At 62.7% G+C, this 13,653-nt stretch overlaps 1 protein-coding gene and 1 pseudogene across 1 annotated transcript in view; both read right to left on the bottom strand.

Moving 5' to 3' along the window:
* LOC122543998 (neurexin-1-like) overlaps positions 1-13,653 on the bottom strand; it is a 1,169,973-nt gene that overhangs the window by 69,100 nt on the left and 1,087,220 nt on the right. The window lies entirely within an intron of this gene.
* Positions 1-13,653, bottom strand: part of LOC148136203 (uncharacterized) — a 51,425-nt pseudogene that overhangs the window by 230 nt on the left and 37,542 nt on the right.

The following is a 13,653-nucleotide window of genomic DNA, read 5'->3' as shown; positions in this document are numbered from 1 at the left end:
GTCAGTGCTGAGGGAGTACCGCACTGTCGGAGGGTCAGTGCTGACGGAGTGCCGCATTGTCGGAGGGTCAGTACTGAGGTAGTGCTGCACTGTCGGAGGGACAGGACTGAGGTAGTGCCGCAATGTCGGAGGGTCAGTACTGAGGGACTGCCGCACTGTCGTAGGGTCAGTACTGAGGGAGTGCCACACTGTCGGTAGTTCAGTGCTGAGGGAGTGCTGCATTGTCAGATGGTCAGGACTGAGGGAGTGCTGCACTTTCGGAGGGTCAGTACTGAGGGAGCGCCGCACTGTCAGAGGGTCAGTACTGAGGGATCGCCGCACTGTCAGAGAGTCAGTACTGAGGGAGCGCCGCACTGTCGGAGGGTCAGTACTGAGGGAGCGCCGCAGGGTCAGAGGGTCAGTGCTGAGGGAGTGCTGCACTTTCGGAGGGTCAGTACTGAGGGAGCGCCGCACTGTCAGAGAGTCAGTACTGAGGGAGCGCCGCACTGTCGGAGGGTCAGTGCTGAGGGAGTGCTGCACTTTCGGAGGGTCAGTACTGAGGGAGCGCCGCACTGTCAGAGGGTCAGTACTGAGGGATCGCCGCACTGTCAGAGAGTCAGTACTGAGGGAGCGCCGCACTGTCGGAGGGTCAGTACTGAGGGAGCGCCGCAGGGTCAGAGGGTCAGTGCTCAGGGAGCGCCGCACTGTTGGAGGGTCAGTACTGAGGGAGCGCCACACTGTCAGTACTGAACCTCCGTGGGAGTGCTGCACTGTCAGAGGGTCAGTGCTGAGGGATCACCACACTGTCGGAGGGTCAGTGCTCAGGCAGCGCCGCAAAGTTAGAGGGTCAGTACTGAGGGAGTGCTGCACTGTCGTAGGGTCAGTACTGAGGGAGTGCCACACTGTCGGTAGTTCAGTGCTGAGGGAGTGCTGCATTGTCAGATGGTCAGGACTGAGGGAGTGCTGCACTTTCGGAGGGTCAGTACTGAGGGAGCGCCGCACTATCAGAGGGTCAGTACTGAGGGATCGCGACACTGTCAGAGGGTCAGTACTGAGGGAGTGCCGCACTGTCGGAGGGTCAGTGCTGAGGGAGTGCCGCACTGTCGGAGGGTCAGTACTGAGGGAGCGCCGCAGTGTTGGAGGGTCAGTACTGAGGGAGTGCCGCACTGTCGGAGGGTCAGTACAGATGGAACGCCGCACAGTCGGAAGGTCAGTGCTGAGTGAGTGCCGCACTGTCAGAGGGTCAGTAATGAGGGAGTGCCGCACTGTCGGAGGGTCAGTTTTGTGGGAGCGCGGCACTGTCGGAGGGTCAGTGCTGAGGGAGTGCCGCACTGTCGGAGGGTCAGTGCTGAGGGAGTGCCGCACTGTCAGTGGGTCAGAACTGAGGGAGTGCCGCACTGTCAGAGGGTCAGTGCTCAGGCAGCGCCGCACTGTCAGAGGGTCAGTGCTCAGGGAGCGCCGCACTGTCAGAGGGCCAGTACTGAGGGAGTGCTGCACTGTCGGAGGGTCAGTGCTAAGGGAGCCCCACATTGTCGGAGGGTCAGGGCTGAGGGAGTGCCGCACTGTCGGATGGTCAGAACTGAGGGAGTACCACACTGCCGGCTGGTCATTGCTGACGGAGTGCTGCACTGTCGGAGGGTCAGTACTGAGGGAGCGTCGCAGTGTCGGAGGGTCAGTGCTGAGGGAGCGCCGCACGTTTGGAGCGTCAGTGCTGAGGTAGCGCCACACTGTCGGAGGGTCAGTGCTGAGGGAGCGCCGCACTGTCGGAGGTTCAGTGCTGAGGGAGTGCCGCACTGTCGGAGGGTCAGTGCAGAAGGAGCGCCGCACTGTCGGAGGGTCACTACTGAGGGAGCGCCGCACTGTCGGAGGGTCAGTACTGAGGGAGCGCCGCACTGTCGGAGGTTCAGTGCTGAGGGAGCGCCGCACAGTCGGAGGGTCAGTGCTGAGGAAGCGCCGCACTGTCAGAGGGTCAGTCCTGAGGGAGTGCCGCACTGTCGGAGGGTGAGTACTGAAGGAGTGCCGCACTGTCAGTGGATCAGTACTGAGGGAGTGCTGCACTGTCGGAGGGTCAGTACTGAGGGAGTGCCGCACTGTCAGAGGCTCAGTACTGAGTGAGTGCCACACTGTCGGAGGGTCAGTACTGAGGGATTGCCGCACTGTCGGAGGGTCAGTACTGAGGGAGTGCCGCACTGTCGGAGGGTCAGTACCGATGGAGTGCCGCACTGTCGGAGGGACAGTACTGAGGGAGTGCCGCACTGTCAGCGTGTCAGTCCTGAGGGAGTGCCGCACTGTCGGAGAGTCAGTACTGAGGGAGCGCCGCACTGTCGGAGGGTCAGTGCTGAGGGAGTGCCACACTGTCGGAGGGTCAGCACTGAGGGAGTGCCGCACTGTCGGAGGGTCAGTACTGAGGGAGCGCCGCACTGTTGGAGGGTCAGTGCTGAGGGAGTGCCGCACTGTCGGAGGGTCAGTACTGAGGGAGTGCCGCACTGTCGGAGGGTCAGTACTGAGGGAGTGCCGCACTGTCGGAAGGTCAGTACTGAGTGAGTGCACCACTGTCAGCGTGTCAGCACAGAGGGAGTGCCGCACTGTCGGAGGGTCAGTACTGAGGGAGTGCCGCACTGTCGGAGGGTCAGTACTGAGTGAGTGCCGCACTGTCGGAGGGTCAGTACTGAGGGAGCGCCGCACTGTCGGAGGGTCAGTACTGAGGGAGTGCCGCACTGTCGGAAGGTCAGTACTGAGTGAGTGCACCACTGTCAGCGTGTCAGCACAGAGGGAGTGCCGCACTGTCGGAGGGTCAGTACTGAGGGAGTGCCGCACTGTCGGAGGGTCAGTACTGAGTGAGTGCCGCACTGTCGGAGGGTCAGTACTGAGGGAGTGCCGCACTGTCGGAGGGTCAGTACTGAGGGAGTGCCGCACTGTCGGAGGGTCAGTACTGAGGTTGCGCCGCACTGTCGGAGGGTCAGAACTGAGGGAGTGCCGCACTGTCGGAGGGTCAGTGCTGAGGGAGTGCCGCACTGTCGGAGTGTCAGTGCTGAGGGAATGCTGCACTGTCGGAGGGTCAGTACTGAGGGAGTGCCGCACTGTTGGAGGGTCAGTGCTAAGGGCGTGCCGCACTGTCGGAGGGTCAGTGCTGATGGAGAGCCGCACTGTCGGAGGGTCAGTACTGTTGGAACGCTGCACAGTCGGAGGGTCAGTGCTGAGGAAGTGCTGCACTGTCATAGGGTCAGTACTGAGGGAGTGCCGCACTGTCGGAGGGTCAGTGATGAGGGAGTGCCGCACTGTCAGAGGGTCAGTACTGAGGGAGTGCAGCACTGTCAGCGTGTCAGTATTGAGGGAGTGCCACAATGTCGGAGGTTCAGTACTGAGGGAGCTCCGCACGGTCGGAGGGTCAGTGCAGAGGGAGCGCCGCACTGTCGGAGGGTCAGTGCTGAGGGAGCGCCGCACTGTCGGAGAGTCAGTACTGAGGGAGTGCCGCACTGTCGGAGGGTCAGTACTGAGGGTACGCCGCACTGTCGGAGGGTCAGTGCTGAGGGAGTGCCGCACTGTCGGAGGGTCAGTACTGAGGGAGTGCCGCACTGTCGGAGGGTCAGTACTGAGGGAGTGCCCCACTGTCGGAGGGTCAGTACTGAGGGAGTGCCGCACTGTCGGAGGGTCAGTACTGAGGGAGTGCCGCACTGTCGGAGGGTCAGTGCTGAGGGAGTGCCGCACTGTCGGAGGGTCAGTGCTGAGGGAGTGCCGCACTGTCGGAGGGTCAGTACTGAGGGAGTGCCGCACTGTCGGAGGGTCAGTACTGAGGGAGTGCCGCACTGTCGGAGGGTCAGTGCTGAGGGAGTGCCGCACTGTCGAACGGTCAGTGCTGAGGGAGTGCCGCACTGTCGGAGGGTCACTGCTGAGGGAGCGCCGCACTGTCAGCGTGTCAGTACTGAGGGAGTGCCGCAATGTCGGAGGGTCAGTGCTGAGGGAGTGCCGCACTGTCGGAGGGTCAGTGCAGAAGCAGCGCCGCACTGTCGGAGGGTCACTACTGAGGGAGCGCCGCACTGTCGGAGGGTCAGTGCTGAGGGAGCGCCGCACAGTCGGAGGGTCAGTGCTGATGGACAGCCGCACTGTCGGAGGGTCAGTACTGATGGAACGCTGCACAGTCGGAGGGTCAGTGCTGAGGAAGTGCTGCACTGTCATAGGGTCAGTACTGAGGGAGTGCCGCACTGTCGGAGGGTCAGTGATGAGGGAGTGCCGCACTGTCGGAGGGTCAGTACTGAGGGAGTGCAGCACTGTCAGCGTGTCAGGACTGAGGGAGTGCCGCAATGTCGGAGGGTCAGTGCTGAGGGAGTGCCGCACTGTCGGAGGGTCAGTGCTAAGGGCGTGCCGCACTGTCGGAGGGTCAGTGCTGATGGAGAGCCGCACTGTCGGAGGGTCAGTACTGTTGGAACGCTGCACAGTCGGAGGGTCAGTGCTGAGGAAGTGCTGCACTGTCATAGGGTCAGTACTGAGGGAGTGCCGCACTGTCGGAGGGTCAGTGATGAGGGAGTGCCGCACTGTCAGAGGGTCAGTACTGAGGGAGTGCAGCACTGTCAGCGTGTCAGTATTGAGGGAGTGCCGCAATGTCGGAGGGTCAGTACTGAGGGAGCTCCGCACGGTCGGAGGGTCACTGCTGAGGGAGTGCCGCACTGTCGGAGGGTCAGTGCAGAAGGAGCGCCGCACTGTCGGAGGGTCACTACTGAGGGAGCGCCGCACTGTCGGAGGGTCAGTGCTGAGGGAGCGCCACACAGTCGGAGGGTCAGTGCTGAGGGAGCGCCGCACTGTCAGAGGGTCAGTACTGAGGGAGTGCCGCACTGTCGGAGGGTCAGTACTGAGGGAGTGCAGCACTGTCAGCGTGTCAGTACTGAGCTAGTGACGCACTGTCAGAGGGTCAGTACTGAGGGAGTGCTGCACTGTCGGAGGGTCAGTACTGAGGGATCACCACACTGTCGGAGGGTCAGTGCTCAGGCAGCGCCGCAATGTGAGAGGGTCAGTGCTGAGGGAGCCCCGCACTTTCGGAGCGTCAGTGCTGAGGGAGTGCCGCACTGTCGGAGGGTCAATGCTGAGGGAGTGCCACACTGTCGGAGGGTCAGGACTGAGGGAGCGCCGCACTGTCAGCGTGTCAGTACTGAGGGAGTGCCGCACTGTCGGAGGGTCAGTACTGAGGGAGCGCCGCACTGTCGGACGGTCAGTACTGAGGGAGTGCCGCACTGTCGGAGGGTCAGTACTGAGGGAACGCCGCACAGTCGGAGGGTCATTACTGAGGGAGTGCCGCACTGTCGGAGGGTCATTACTGAGGGAGCGCCGCACTGTCGGAGGGTCATTACTGAGGGAGTGCCGCAGTGTCAGACGGTCAGTACTGAGGGAGCGCCGCACTGTCGGAGGGTCAGTACGGAGGAAGCGCCGTAGTGTCGGAGGGTCAGTACTGAGGGAGCGCCGCACTGTCGGAGGGTCAGTACTGAGGGAACGCCGCACTGTCGGAGGATCAGTACTGAGAGAGTGCTGCACTGTCGCAGTGTCAGTACTGAGGGAGTGCCGCACTGTCGGAGGGTCAGTACTGAGGCAGTGCAGCACTGTCAGCGTGTCAGTACTGAGGGAGTGCCACACTGTCGGAGGGTCAGTGCTGAGGGAGCGCCGCACTGTCGGAGGGTCAGCACTGAGGGAGTGCCGCACTGTCAGAGTGTCAGTACTTAGGGAGTGCCGCACTGTCGGAGGGTCAGCACTGAGGGAGTGCCGCACTGTCAGAGTGTCAGTACTTAGGGAGTGCCGCACTGTCGGAGGGTAAGTGCTGATGGAGCATCGCACTGTCGGAGGGTCAGTGCTGAGGCAGTGCCGCACTGTCAGAGGGTCAGTGCTGAGGCAGCGCCGCACTGTCGGAGGGTCAGTACTGAGGGAGCGCCGCACTGTCAGAGGGTCTGTGCTGAGGGAGCGCCGCACTGTCGGAGGGTCAGTACTCAGGGAGCGCCGCACTGTCAGCGTGTCAGTACTGAGGGAGTGCCGCACTGTCGGAGGGTCTGTACTGAGGGAGTGCAGCACTGTCAGCGTGTCAGTACTGAGGGAGTGACGCACTGTCGGAGGGTCAGTACTGAGGGAGTGCCGCACTGTCGGATGGTCAGTAGTGAGGGAGCGCCGCACTGTCGGAGGATCAGTACTGAGGGAGTGTAGCACTGTCAGCGTGTCAGTACTGAGGGAGTGCCGCACTTTCGGAGGGTCAGTACTGAGGGATCACCACACTGTCGGAGGGTCAGTGCTCAGGCAGCGCCGCAATGTGAGAGGGTCAGTGCTGAGGGAGCCCCGCACTTTCGGAGCGTCAGTGCTGAGGGAGTGCCGCACTGTCGGAGGGTCAATGCTGAGGGAGTGCCGCACTATCGGAGGGTCAGTGCTGAGGGAGTGCCGCACTGTCGGAGTGTCAGTGCTGAGGGAATGCTGCACTGTCGGAGGGTCAGTGATGAGGGAGTGCCACAATGTTGGAGGGTCAGTGCTAAGGGCATGCCGCACTGTCGGAGGGTCAGTGCTGATGGAGAGCCGCACTGTCGGAGGGTCAGTACTGTTGGAACGCTGCACAGTCGGAGGGTCAGTGCTGAGGAACTGCTGCACTGTCATAGGGTCAGTACTGAGGGAGTGCCGCACTGTCGGAGGGTCAGTGATGAGGGAGTGCCGCACTGTCGGAGGGTCAGTACTGAGGGAGTGCAGCACTGTCAGCGTGTCAGTACTGAGGGAGTGCAGCACTGTCAGCGTGTCAGTACAGAGGGAGTGCCGCAATGTCGGAGGGTCAGTACTGAGGGAGCACCGCACTGTCGGAGGGTCAGTACAGAGGGAGCGCCGCACTGTCCGAGGGTCACTACTGAAGGAGCGCCGCACTGTCGGAGGGTCAGTGCTGAGGGAGCGCCGCACTTGCGGAGGGTCAGCACTGAGGGAGCGCCGCACTGTCGGAGGGTCAGTGCTGAGGGAGTGCCGCACTGTCGGAGGGTCAGTACTGAGGGAGTGCCGCACTGTTGGAGGGTCAGTACTGAGGGTACCGCACTGTCGGAGAGTCAGTACTGAGGGAGCGCTGCACTGTCAGAGGGTCAGTACTGAGAGAGCGTCGCAGTGTCGGAGGGTCAGTGCTGAGGGAGCGCCGCACGTTTGGAGCGTCAGTGCTGAGGTAGCGCCACACTGTCGGAGGGTCAGTGCTGAGGGAGCGCCGCACTGTCGGAGGGTCACTACTGAGGGAGCGCCGCACTGTCGGAGGGTCAGTGCTGAGGGAGCGCCCTCAGTCGGAGGGTCACTGCTGAGGGAGCGCCGCACTGTCAGAGGGTCAGTACTGAGGGAGTGCCGCACTGTCGGAGGGTCAGTATTGAGGGAGTGTCGCACTGTCGGAGGGTCAGTACTGAGGGAGTGCAGCACTGTCGGAGGGTCAGTACTGAGGGAGTGCTGCACTGTCGGAGTGTCAGTACTGAGGGTGTGCCGCACTGTCGGAGGGTCAGTACTGAGGGAGTGCCGCACTGTCGGAGGGTCAGTACTGAGGGAGTGCAGCACTGTCAGCGTGTCAGTACTGAGGGAGTGCCGCACTGTCGGAGGGTCAGTGCTGAGGGAGTGCCGCACTGTCGGAGTGTCAGTACTGAGGGAGTGCCGCACTGTCGGAGGATCACTACTGAGGGAGTGCCGCACTGTCGGAGGGTCAGTGCTGAGGGAGTGCCGCACTGTCGGAGGGTCAGTGCTGAGGGAGTGCCGCACTGTCGGAGGGTCAGTACTGAGGGAGTGCCGCACTGTCGGAGGGTCAGTACTGAGGGTACGCCGCACTGTCGGAGAGTCAGTACTGAGGGAGCGCTGCACTGTCAGAGGGTCAGTACTGAGGGAGTGTCGCAGTGTCGGAGGGTCAGGACTGCGGGAGCGCCGCACTGTCAGAGGGTCAGTACTGAGGGAGTGCAGCACTGTCAGCGTGTCAGTACTGAGGGAGTGCCGCACTGTCGGAGGGTCAGTACTGAGGGAGTGCAGCACTGTCAGCGTGTCAGTACTGAGGGAGTGCCGCACTGTCGGAGGGTCAGTACTGAGGGAGTGCCGCACTGTCGGAGGGTCAGTACTGAGGGAGTGCCGCACTGTCGGAGGGTCAGCACTGAGGGAGTGCCGCACTGTCTGAGGGTCAGTACTGAGGCAGCGCCACACTGTCAGAGGGTCAATGCTGATGGAGCGCCGCACTGTGAGCGCGTCAGTACTGAGGGAGTGCAGCACTGTCGGACGGTCAGTACTGAGGGAGCGCCGCACTGTCGGAGGGTCAGTACTGAGGGAGCGCCGCACTGTCGGAGGGTCATTACTGAGGGAGTTCCGCAGTGTCGGACGGTCAGTACTGAGGGAGCGCCGCACTGTCGGAGGGTCAGTACTGAGGGTACGCCGCACTGTCGGAGGGTCAGTACTGAGGGAGTGCAGCACTGTCAGCGTGTCAGTACTGAGGGAGTGCCGCACTGTCGGAGGGTCAGTACTGAGGGAGTGCCGCACTGTCGGAGGGTCAGGACTGAGGGAGCGCCGCACTGTCAGCGTGTCAGTACTGAGGGAGTGCCGCACTGTCGGAGGGTCAGCACTGAGGGAGAGCCGCACTGTCTGAGGGTCAGTACTGAGGCAGCGCCACACTGTCAGAGGGTCAATGCTGATGGAGCGCCGCACTGTGAGCGCGTCAGTACTGAGGGAGGGCAGCACTGTCGGACGGTCAGTACTGAGGGAGCGCCGCACTGTCGGAGGGTCAGTACTGAGGGAGCGCCGCACTGTCGGAGGGTCATTACTGAGGGAGTGCCGCAGTGTCGGACGGTCAGTACTGAGGGAGCGCCGCACTGTCGGAGGGTCAGTACTGAGGGAGTGCCGCACTGTCGGAGGGTCAGTACTGAGGGAACGCCGCACAGTCGGAGGGTCATTACTGAGGGAGTGCCGCAGTGTCGGACGGTCAGTACTGAGGGAGCGCCGCACTGTCGGAGGGTCAGTACTGAGGGAGCGCCGCACTGTCGGAGGGTCATTACTGAGGGAGTGCCGCAGTGTCAGACGGTCAGTACTGAGGGAGCGCCGCACTGTCAGAGGGTCAGTACGGAGGAAGCGCCGTAGTGTCGGAGGGTCAGTACTGAGGGAGCGCCGCACTGTCGGAGGGTCAGTACTGAGGGAACGCCGCACTGTCGGAGGATCAGTACTGAGAGAGTGCTGCACTGTCGCAGTGTCAGTACTGAGGGAGTGCCGCACTGTCGGAGGGTCAGTACTGAGGCAGTGCAGCACTGTCAGCGTGTCAGTACTGAGGGAGTGCCACACTGTCGGAGGGTCAGTGCTGAGGGAGCGCCGCACTGTCGGAGGGTCAGCACTGAGGGAGTGCCGCACTGTCAGAGGGTCAGTACTTAGGGAGTGCCGCACTGTCGGTGGGTCAGTGCTGATGGAGCATCGCACTGTCGGAGGGTCAGTGCTGAGGCAGTGCCGCACTGTCAGAGGGTCAGTGCTGAGGCAGCGCCGCACTGTCGGAGGGTCAGTACTGAGGGAGCGCCGCACTGTCAGAGGGTCTGTGCTGAGGGAGCGCCGCACTGTCGGAGGGTCAGTACTCAGGGAGCGCCGCACTGTCAGCGTGTCAGTACTGAGGGAGTGCCGCACTGTCGGAGGGTCTGTACTGAGGGAGTGCAGCACTGTCAGCGTGTCAGTACTGAGGGAGTGACGCACTGTCGGAGGGTCAGTACTGAGGGAGTGCCGCACTGTCGGATGGTCAGTACTGAGGGAGCGCCGCACTGTTGGAGGATCAGTACTGAGGGAGGGCAGCACTGTCAGCGTGTCAGTACTGAGGGAGTGCCGCACTGTCGGAGGGATCTGTACTGAGGGAGCGCCACACTGTCGGAGGGTCAGTACTGAGGGAGCACCGCACAGTCGGAGGGTCATTACTGAGGGAGTGCCGCAGTGTCAGACGGTCAGTACTGAGGGAGCGCCGCCCTGTCGGAGGGTCAGTACTGAGGGAGCGCCGCACTGTCGGAGGGTCAGTATGGAGGAAGCGCCGTCGTGTCGGAGGGTCAGTACTGAGGGAGCGCCGCACTGTCGGAGGGTCAGGACTGAGAGAGTGCTGCACTGTCGGAGGGTCAGTACTGAGGCAGTGCAGCACTGTCAGCGTGTCAGGACTGAGGGAGTGCCGCACTGTCGGAGGGTCAGTGCTGAGGGAGCGCCGCACTGTCGGAGGGTCAGCACTGAGGGAGTGCCGCACTGTCAGAGGGTCAGTACTTAGGGAGTGCCGCACTGTCGGAGGGTCAGTGCTGAGGGAGTGCCGCACTGTCGGAGGGTCAGTACTGAGGGAGTGCCGCACTGTCGGAGGGTCAGGACTGAGGGAGCGCCGCACTGTCAGCGTGTCAGTACTGAGGGAGTGCCGCACTGTCGGAGGGTCAGTGCTGAGGGAGCGCCGCACTGTCGGAGGGTCAGCACTGAGGGAGTGCCGCACTGTCAGAGGGTCAGTACTTAGGGAGTGCCGCACTGTCGGAGGGTCAGTGCTGAGGGAGTGTCGCACTGTCGGAGAGTCAGTACTGAGGGAGTGCCGCACTGTCGGAGGGTCAGGAAAGATGGAGCGCCGCACTGTCAGCGTGTCAGTACTGAGGGAGTGCCGCACTGTCGGAGGGTCAGTACTGAGGGAGTGCCGCACTGTCTGAGGGTCAGTACTGAGGCAGCGCCGCACTGTCAGAGGGTCAATGCTGATGGAGCGCCGCACTGTCGGAGGGTCTGTACTGAGGGAGTGCGGCACTGTCAGAGGGTCAGTCCTGAGGGAGTGCCGCACTGTCAGCGTGTCAGTACTGAGGGAGTGCAGCACTGTCAGAGGGTCAGTACTGAGGCAGTGCAGCACTGAAAGCGTGTCAGGACTGAGGGAGTGCCGCACTGTCAGAGGGTCAGTACTGAGGGAGTGCCGCACTGTCGGAGGGTCAGTATTGAGGGAGTGCAGCACTGTCAGCGTGTCAGTACTGAGCCAGTGATGCACTGTCAGAGGGTCAGTACTGAGGGAGTGCCGCACTGTCGGAGGGTCAGTACTGAGGGATCACCACACTGTCGGAGGGTCAGTGCTCAGGCAGCGCCGCAATGTGAGAGGGTCAGTGCTGAGGGAGCCCCGCACTTTCGGAGCGTCAGTGCTGAGGGAGTGCCGCACTGTCGGAGGGTCAATGCTGAGGGAGTGCCGCACTGTCGGAGGGTCTGGACTGAGGGAGCGCCGCACTGTCAGCGTGTCAGTACTGAGGGAGTGCCGCACTGTCGGAGGGTCAGTACTGAGGGAGCGCCGCACTGTCGGAGGGTCAGTACTGAGGGAGTGCCGCACTGTCGGAGGGTCAGTACTGAGGGAACGCCGCACAGTCGGAGGGTCATTACTGAGGGAGTGCCGCAGTGTCGGACGGTCAGTACTGAGGGAGCGCCGCACTGTCGGAGGGTCAGTACTGAGGGAGCGCCGCACTGTCGGAGGGTCATTACTGAGGGAGTGCCGCAGTGTCAGACGGTCAGTACTGAGGGAGCGCCGCACTGTCGGAGGGTCAGTACGGAGGAAGCGCCGTAGTGTCGGAGGGTCAGTACTGAGGGAGCGCCGCACTGTCGGAGGGTCAGTACTGAGGGAACGCAGCACTGTCGGAGGATCAGTACTGAGAGAGTGCTGCACTGTCGCAGTGTCAGTACTGAGGGAGTGCCGCACTGTCGGAGGGTCAGTACTGAGGCAGTGCAGCACTGTCAGCGTGTCAGGACTGAGGGAGTGCCACACTGTCGGAGGGTCAGTGCTGAGGGAGCGCCGCACTGTCGGAGGGTCAGCACTGAGGGAGTGCCGCACTGTCAGAGGGTCAGTACTTAGGGAGTGCCGCACTGTCGGAGGGTCAGTGCTGATGGAGCATCGCACTGTCGGAGGGTCAGTGCTGAGGCAGTGCCGCACTGTCAGAGGGTCAGTGCTGAGGCAGCGCCGCACTGTCGGAGGGTCAGTACTGAGGGAGCGCCGCACTGTCTGAGGGTCAGTACTGAGGCAGCGCCACACTGTCAGAGGGTCAATGCTGATGGAGCGCCGCACTGTGAGCGCGTCAGTACTGAGGGAGTGCAGCACTGTCGGACGGTCAGTACTGAGGGAGCGCCGCACTGTCGGAGGGTCAGTACTGAGGGAGCGCCGCACTGTCGGAGGGTCATTACTGAGGGAGTTCCGCAGTGTCGGACGGTCAGTACTGAGGGAGCGCCGCACTGTCGGAGGGTCAGTACTGAGGGTACGCCGCACTGTCGGAGGGTCAGTACTGAGGGAGTGCAGCACTGTCAGCGTGTCAGTACTGAGGGAGTGCCGCACTGTCGGAGGGTCAGTACTGAGGGAGTGCCGCACTGTCGGAGGGTCAGGACTGAGGGAGCGCCGCACTGTCAGCGTGTCAGTACTGAGGGAGTGCCGCACTGTCGGAGGGTCAGCACTGAGGGAGAGCCGCACTGTCTGAGGGTCAGTACTGAGGCAGCGCCACACTGTCAGAGGGTCAATGCTGATGGAGCGCCGCACTGTGAGCGCGTCAGTACTGAGGGAGGGCAGCACTGTCGGACGGTCAGTACTGAGGGAGCGCCGCACTGTCGGAGGGTCAGTACTGAGGGAGCGCCGCACTGTCGGAGGGTCATTACTGAGGGAGTGCCGCAGTGTCGGACGGTCAGTACTGAGGGAGCGCCGCACTGTCGGAGGGTCAGTACTGAGGGAGTGCCGCACTGTCGGAGGGTCAGTACTGAGGGAACGCCGCACAGTCGGAGGGTCATTACTGAGGGAGTGCCGCAGTGTCGGACGGTCAGTACTGAGGGAGCGCCGCACTGTCGGAGGGTCAGTACTGAGGGAGCGCCGCACTGTCGGATGGTCATTACTGAGGGAGTGCCGCAGTGTCAGACGGTCAGTACTGAGGGAGCGCCGCACTGTCAGAGGGTCAGTACGGAGGAAGCGCCGTAGTGTCGGAGGGTCAGTACTGAGGGAGCGCCGCACTGTCGGAGGGTCAGTACTGAGGGAACGCCGCACTGTCGGAGCATCAGTACTGAGAGAGTGCTGCACTGTCGCAGTGTCAGTACTGAGGGAGTGCCGCACTGTCGGAGGGTCAGTACTGAGGCAGTGCAGCACTGTCAGCGTGTCAGTACTGAGGGAGTGCCACACTGTCGGAGGGTCAGTGCTGAGGGAGCGCCGCACTGTCGGAGGGTCAGCACTGAGGGAGTGCCGCACTGTCAGAGGGTCAGTACTTAGGGAGTGCCGCACTGTCGGTGGGTCAGTGCTGATGGAGCATCGCACTGTCGGAGGGTCAGTGCTGAGGCAGTGCCGCACTGTCAGAGGGTCAGTGCTGAGGCAGCGCCGCACTGTCGGAGGGTCAGTACTGAGGGAGCGCCGCACTGTCAGAGGGTCTGTGCTGAGGGAGCGCCGCACTGTCGGAGGGTCAGTACTCAGGGAGCGCCGCACTGTCAGCGTGTCAGTACTGAGGGAGTGCCGCACTGTCGGAGGGTCTGTACTGAGGGAGTGCAGCACTGTCAGCGTGTCAGTACTGAGGGAGTGACGCACTGTCGGAGGGTCAGTACTGAGGGAGTGCCGCACTGTCGGATGGTCAGTACTGAGGGAGCGCCGCACTGTTGGAGGATCAGTACTGAGGGAGGGCAGCACTGTCAGCGTGTCAGTACTGAGGGAGTGCCGCACTGTCGGAGGGATCTGTACTGAGGGAGCGCCACACT

The sequence above is a fragment of the Chiloscyllium plagiosum genome, unplaced genomic scaffold (genome assembly GCF_037043375.1).
Source record: "Chiloscyllium plagiosum isolate Xiang-an unplaced genomic scaffold, Cpla_swu_hap1 HiC_scaffold_46, whole genome shotgun sequence".
Classification (NCBI taxonomy): Eukaryota; Metazoa; Chordata; class Chondrichthyes; order Orectolobiformes; family Hemiscylliidae; genus Chiloscyllium; species Chiloscyllium plagiosum.
Note: the sequence above shows the minus strand (reverse complement) of the source record. Positions and strands in the feature narration are given on the sequence as shown.